Consider the following 7,673-nt stretch of genomic DNA (forward strand, 5'->3'; position numbering starts at 1 on the left):
TTCCAGTGTTTTTTATTGTATTCTGTTCGGTTTTATTGTTTTCTGTTGCAAAGAGTTCTGTTGGTTTCTGTTGTATTCCAGTGTTGTTCATTGTATTCTGTTGGGTTTTGTTGTTTTCTGTTGCAAAAAGTTATGTTGGTTTCTGTTATATTCTAGTGTTTTTCATTGTATTCTGTTGGGTTTTGTTGGTTTCTGTTGTATTCCAGTGTTTTTCATTGTATTATGTTGGGTATTGTTGTTTTCTGTTACAAAGAGTTGTGTTGGTTTCTGTTGTATTCCAGTGTTTTTCATTGTATTCTGTTGGGTTTTGTTGTTTTCTGTTGCAAAAAGTTATGTTGGTTTCTGTTATATTCTAGTGTTTTTCATTGTATTCTGTTGGGTTTTGTTGGTTTCTGTTGTATTCCAGTGTTTTTCATTGTATTCTGTTGGGTATTGTTGTTTTCTGTTACAAAGAGTTCTGTTGGTTTCTATTGCATTCCAGTGTTTTTCATTGTATTCTGTTGGGTTTTATTGTTTTCTGTTGCAAAGAGTTCTGTTGGTTTCTGTTGTATTCCAGTGTTGTTCATTGTATTCTGTTGGGTTTTGTTGTTTTCTGTTGCAAAAAGTTATGTTGGTTTCTGTTATATTCTAGTGTTTTTCATTGTATTCTGTTGGGTTTTGTTGGTTTCTGTTGTATTCCAGTGTTTTTCATTGTATTCTGTTGGGTATTGTTGTTTTCTGTTACAAAGAGTTCTGTTGGTTTCTATTGCATTCCAGTGTTTTTCATTGTATTCTGTTGGGTTTTGTTGTTTTCTGTTGCAAAAAGTTTTGTTGGTTTCTGTTGTATTCCAGTGTTTTTCATTGTATTCTGTTGTTTTGCTGATAATTTTGAAGCACATATGTAAAGGCTAATTACCATCACCATGTATCCCGTACATTAATACTGATATAATATCAATAGGTAAAAGTTATGTATCGCGTATCCAAGATTATCACTTGGCCCTGTACTACATTTTGTTCCCCCATAACCTGAATAAAGATTATAATTTCTTTTATACGTCACATTACGTGCTATCGGACATAACACGTTGGCAATTCGCGCCTCCATACTGCTAAAAAAAATTCCTGCAAGGCTTAACGCTTGGGCTTGGGTACACAGTAGGGACTCACGTTTTTTTTTTTGTTATTATTTACGTTGTATCAAGTAAAACAACAAAGCATATTTTTTATTTGGATGTATTAATGCAATGTAACATAAATAACAACAAACAAAAATTTACATTATATACTGTGCATCCAAGCCCAAGCGTAATCCTTGACGCAAGCCATAATGTTTAATAAATCTTATCTATAACCCCTAAATATATATTAAAAGAAATATTTATTTTTTCAATTTCTTCATTCACTTTCGTAGCAAACAAATGTCACATTCGTAACCTTGCAGTGTGTCCTAGCCGGTACAAAGAGAGTGAGCCATAAAAATGTGTTAAATAGTTAATGAAAAATGTATTTAGAGAAATTTTATTAGCCAATGGTAATTTTACACTAATCAAACTCGGTAAATAAAATATGTAAACGATAAACAGACGTTTTTCTTAAATGCCAAAAATTATGTGGGTAATGCCGATCAGTGGTGGGAAATGTGATCACTGTAATCAGCATTTCCCCCGAAGGCATCCGCCATGAAACAGGTTATGTACAAGGAAAAAAAAAACATACAAAAATCACTAAAGAACAGCAAGAAAAACAAAAAAAAAACCAACAGAATGCAATGAAAAACACTAGAATACAAGAGAACTCTTCGCAACAGAAAACAACAAAACCCAACAGAATACAATGAACAACACTGGAATACAACAGAAACCAACAGAACTCTTTGCAACAGAAAACAACAAAACCCAACAGATTACAATGAGAAACACTAGAAAACAACAGACTCCAACAAAACTCTTTGCAACAGAAAACAAAAGAATACAATGAAAAACACTAGAATACAACAGAAACCAACATAAATTCTTGCACCAGAATACAACAGAACCCAACAGAATACAAGGAGAAACACTCAAATAGACCAGAATCAAACAGAACTCTTTGCAACAGAAAACAACATAATCCAATGAGAAACACTAAAATACAACAGAATCCAACAGAACTCTTTGCTACAGAAAACAACAGAATAAATGAAAAACACTAGGATACAATAGAACTCTTTGCAACAGAAAACAACAAAACCCAACAGAATACAATGATAAACACTGGTATTCAAAAGAAACCAACATAACTGTTTGCAACAGAAAACAACAAAACCGAACAGAATACAATGAAAAACACTGGAATACAACAGAAACCAACATAACTCTTTGCAAAAGAAAACAACAAAACCCAACAGAATACAATAATAAACACTAAAATACAATAGAATCCAACAGACTGCTTTACAACAGAAAACAACAAAACCCAACACTTTCTGTTCCAATATTTTTCACAACAGAATTCAATAAAAACCATTGAATTCAGTGGGCTTTGACAACAGAACCCACTAGAATACAATGATGTATTTTTGTGTGTGTGTAAATTTTCCCCAACAAAATACACTGAAACCCAATGAAGTCAGTGTGTTTACAACAAAACCTAACAGGATCCAATAAAATACACTGCAATCTCATCTGTCATACAACAGGATACACTGAAATTCCTGTTGTATTTTATTGGTTTCTGTTGTAAATTTTTGGTAGGGTTGTCTTAAGAATGATTTCGTTAAGTTTTCGCGAATTGTGAATTGTAGAATTTATGAGTTCTAGGATAACATTAAAGCTTTTTATCATTGACAGGGATGTTATTTATATTACACACACATTAAATGATCTCAGGGTTTTCCTAAAATCAGCCTCCAAGGCGGGTTACAGGAGCGTTAAAGATTTTGGGGCTCGACCTCGGAAAAATTCTAAATAGAAAAATATATACCGGTATCGTTAAAATTTTCGAAATTAAGGGTCACTTATACCCCCATCCCCTCTTTGCCGGATACATTTTCAACCATTACCCGATCTTTTAAATCAGAAACACTCCAAATCAAAACAGTGTTTATTTTTAAAATTTTCGAAATTTTGGGTTTCTAACGCCTCACCCCTTCCTATCTAGGGACACAGTCGACCCTTGGGAAAATTCCCACCATGCCCCGACTTCATTGATTCACATAAAGCATTATTGTCTACCCGCTTGAATGAGGTTCGGAACACGGCCATTGGGTGGTATTGATGGATGGGACCTACTGTATTGTGCAAGGGTCGGTGTACGAGTTTGGTTTTATTTATTTTATTTTATTTTATTTATAGTTACGTTCCGTCGACCATGTATGAGCAAATGCTCAATGGTGTAGAACATGTCAGTATATACAATACAATACAAAATAAAAAATAAATCCATAACATAGTAAGATAAAAGTTATAAACAATTTTATTGGCAGCTGTGCCGCATAAAGAGGATCCACTGTTTAATCAACTAGCGCGCTAGCAGCTGACGACTTGGAAGAAGTGTCGGTAAATAAACATGCCCGATGCATCGGAACACTTGCTGGTGGTGGATAGCAAACCTGTGATAAATATTTTCCTGACTTTCCCAGCTTTAGGAGCAGAAAAAAATATCCCTGATCATTGATGCTAGTTAGAAGCCAATAACTATCAAAAATTCAAATTCAAAACCGCGACTTGTAGGTACATCACACTGCACTTTTGCATAAGACAACTAATCAATTATTTTACTGCACTACTGTCAATGTGCGTGGTAGAACAGCTGATATACTTGTGAGCAGAAAGGAATAGGATAAAGTTTTTTGTAACACTTAAACACTTAGATATGGGTTGGGAAAGATGAAAAAAGGATGTACGTGTGGAACAGGTAAAGATAAAAATAAGTCCGCTGTAGCTATAAAATTTTTCGGTAAACTCGTTATTAAAAAAAACTTACTACCTAAGAAATCTCCTGGTCTATCCGTGACTTTATCATGTTGCTAGCCGCTCTAACTTGCGCTACTTGTGTTTTATCTCTCTGGGGGGAAATGTTACTCACTTGGCTTGGCTAGGTTTAGCACGAACATGCACTCCTTGATCCTTGATCAGGGTCGCACGCAATCGGTATCCTATAGTAAAATAAACTATTATTTCAACGAACAAATGAAAAGAATGTGAAAGCAAATAGCGGAAAGAGTAGCAATTAACCACCTGTCCTTTGACTTGTAACTATCATATTTTTCAATATAACTTCATGGTATACCTAGTATTTTTTCGTAGTTTTAGCTGTTAGTTATATCACAACGTAAAGAAAGAGAATAAAAAAAACAGTTAAGTCATTTATAAACGAAACAATTTTTATAGTCTCGTGTTTTAAATTCTATTATTTAATTTTAAACTTAATTGAAACAATGCATTTAGTTTACTATTCGAAATTTCTGTTTTCGAAAATTTTATCATAATTATGATCGTTGAAAATATTTAATGGATAAAACTGAGACTTATGAATAATGAATACAAACCGAATAAAGAGAATTACGTAGAGGACATGTGAAAATAATAAACATTAATCCGGCAATATCCTACTATTAACTTTGGCACGTGTCGTAGTTCTGGCAACAAGTGTGATTCTGATGTGTGCTATTTGCACTGCTGGTGTACTATATATATTGACGTCGTCCCGACCATGGCCTCTAAGCCCGTGCTCCGCACCGCTAGTACCAGATCCCGTTTTCGGAGCGCACCCCTAGCCCAGCAGGAATGAGTCAGGCGAGCGCCTCGGGCGTGACCTCACTAAACTCAAATAAACTTCAGGGCACGAAACCCCAGGCGCTCGACCCCATAAAACAATTAAGGAACAAGACATTAGGACACAATATTATATATTCACAGGCATTAAACAAGTGCGTCGTAACTCCATGTGAGCACCGCACGCACGGAGTAGACAACGAACCTCATTACCAGTCACCGTGGCCACTGGCCTTAATTAAAGTGCCCGTGACAATGATAGAGTCAGTTTAGGAGAAATCCAACTAAAACAGTCTACAGTGAGACAATTTGTTAATAAATTTACAGTCGCAACTTGATGCCACAATTCAAATAATTAAATACTATAAAACAGTTGTTAAGCCTTAAGCATCCAATTACCAGGTGCTACCTTTTAATTGAGCACCTGGAACATGTTATTAGCTTATAATAGAGCAAATTAAGTTGATATAAGTTTTTGGCGCCGACTCACAAAGGAGATGAAAGTTTCCCTCCCTTGCGAGGCGGCCATGTTCGGCAGTCTCCAATCACTCCGCACCGGGTCAAGACGTGTGTCCATGAGCAACCTTCAATTTTATTCCACCGATCGTTCACTCTGCACTTGATTAATAACCAAACCTTTTTTAATCATTGCTGCTCACGTAGACTCGGCGTGTATTTCGCGGATCCGGACTTATCTCGACCGTTTCCTTGGTGATTCCGAACCGTGTCGCGGACCACTGGCCGACTCCAGCCAACTCGTTTTCGTTAAGATGGCCACGCATACGCCTACCGGCGACAACCTCACGTAAGTGTAGAATCGAATTTAGGACCACGCTCATTGAGCCCTCCTAAGAAAATTAACTTTCAGCGCTGGCCGTCTCCGGCGAACTAGTAACCACGTCCCCGCGAGTCTGCCGCGGCAAATTCACAGTGTTATGTTAATGTCGTGTTTTGTTTTGCAATCAGCGTGTGTTAGTGTAATAGTACTACGTCTCAGACGCCGCATAGCGCACTATCCTAGCGTTTGTAGCGGTTCTGCCACCGCGTAGTGTATGTGTAGGGAGTACAGCTTACCCATGCGTACCACCGGAGAAGTCCGTGGATTAAAAGCCAATTTAATATAAACTGAGTCGTCTACAATTATTCCGCACCATTCCGTCCTCCACACGGCCGAGCGGCCTCACAGCCAAGTAGGGAGTTTCAGGGTAGATTTCAAGCCGCGTACCTGGCGGGGCACGCGGGGGCAGAGTACCCGCGACCCATCACCACCGGCCTAGTGTCCCACTAGCCTGGCGCCCCCCCCCCCTCTCCCCGGACAACAGCAGCACCACGATGCCCGTAGCGGCCATCAGGTACTTCCCAGGCCTTCTACAGAGGCCGGGTGATGGCAATATATATATATATATATATATATATATATATATATATATATATATATATATATAGAGTAATTTTTATTTCCTTTATAATTTAGTTACAACAGCCAGAGAAAATTCAATCCCACAGAAATGTATAATCTGTGTTTATGGATCCAGGTAATGCAGTGGATAGAGAACATTGGGCTTCGCTATCTTGAATTTTTCTATCTATTAGCTATATTTATATTTCTGAACTATCCATCCCAATTTTTGGCATGTTAATGCATAAATCATATCTCGAATACCTTCTATGCCTAGTTGCTAACACATATTTACTAACAGGCTCTAGTCTGTAAGCGCCACGAGACAATAATTTATTATTTCACGCGGGCGACTAAAACTAACGTGATAACCACACCAGTTCGAAAGTGAGTGAATTCAAAAAGTTGCCAAAGCTAATTCCTATTTCACATTAAACCGAAAAATTTAGCACGGAAGTTTTATTGCAAGTGGTATCAAAATATTTGAAATTGCAAGATAGAGACCACTAATCCCCTTTAAGACACTGGATTCGCATTGCTGAGAACTCGGGATCGAACCACAGTACAGGCACCCAGACTTCGACCTGCCTACGGTTACGCTAGACCACTGCTGGAAGATGCAGGGCGACCTCCAAAGGGACAGATAGCCGCCACTCATCATCGTGAAGACATTGTTTAAATGTCAAAGGCCTCGATGAAGTAGTGGTACCTATTAGAAGCCTGTTTTAAAATCAATATTTACATTTTTCGTTGTTTTTTTTAATACATTTCAGCACCAGATGACTGAACTATACTCTGTTTTCTTACAAAAGATTCATTTGAAAACCAGTTGCCAAGAAATAGTTTGTAATGCTACAAGAAAAATATTGTAACTTTATACAAAACATGACTGTGTTTATTTTTACTTGTATGAAATGCGTTTTTCGAGATAATACAAATGTTTCTTATTATAATTCGCGTATATTTTTTAATTTAACTGATGTTGTACTAAGCATAACTTTTTTAAACTATGGAAATATAATGAACTATTAAACTATTAGGCTTATTAATGTGTGCAGTTAATACTGGAAATCTATTAAGGGAGCGGTTTACAAATACCTAACTAATTGGAGGTACTGGAACAAAATAAAGCACAAGTTCACGGGCAAAAATCCGAACCCACTATTACTGCGAACGCTATTTTGTACTGATAAGTACTGTTTTTTTCATGTAAATGTAGAAAATTTACAAATGTATAATTTTACAGGAATAAATATATAACATTAAAAATTTTACAGTGCAGAAGCGAGGTTCGGCCAGACAGATCACGGCGCAGGGCAGCGTCATCTCTAGGTAAACCCCCCCTCCCCCACCCAAACCCACTCCCTCCTCCTGAAGGGCGCGGCAAAGTGGAGCTCACTCATCCTCTGTGTAAATCCTTCCTAAAGAGTCTGCGGCGCCTCTCCGCCCCTCTGGAGGGTTCTACGCGCTCCCGGTGCCGGCCTGCGTGGAGTGGCGTAACTGGGACGCCATTGTTCTGGGAGCTTCGGGTGTCACGT

The sequence above is a fragment of the Bacillus rossius genome, chromosome 7 (genome assembly GCF_032445375.1).
Source record: "Bacillus rossius redtenbacheri isolate Brsri chromosome 7, Brsri_v3, whole genome shotgun sequence".
NCBI lineage: Eukaryota > Metazoa > Arthropoda > Insecta > Phasmatodea > Bacillidae > Bacillus > Bacillus rossius.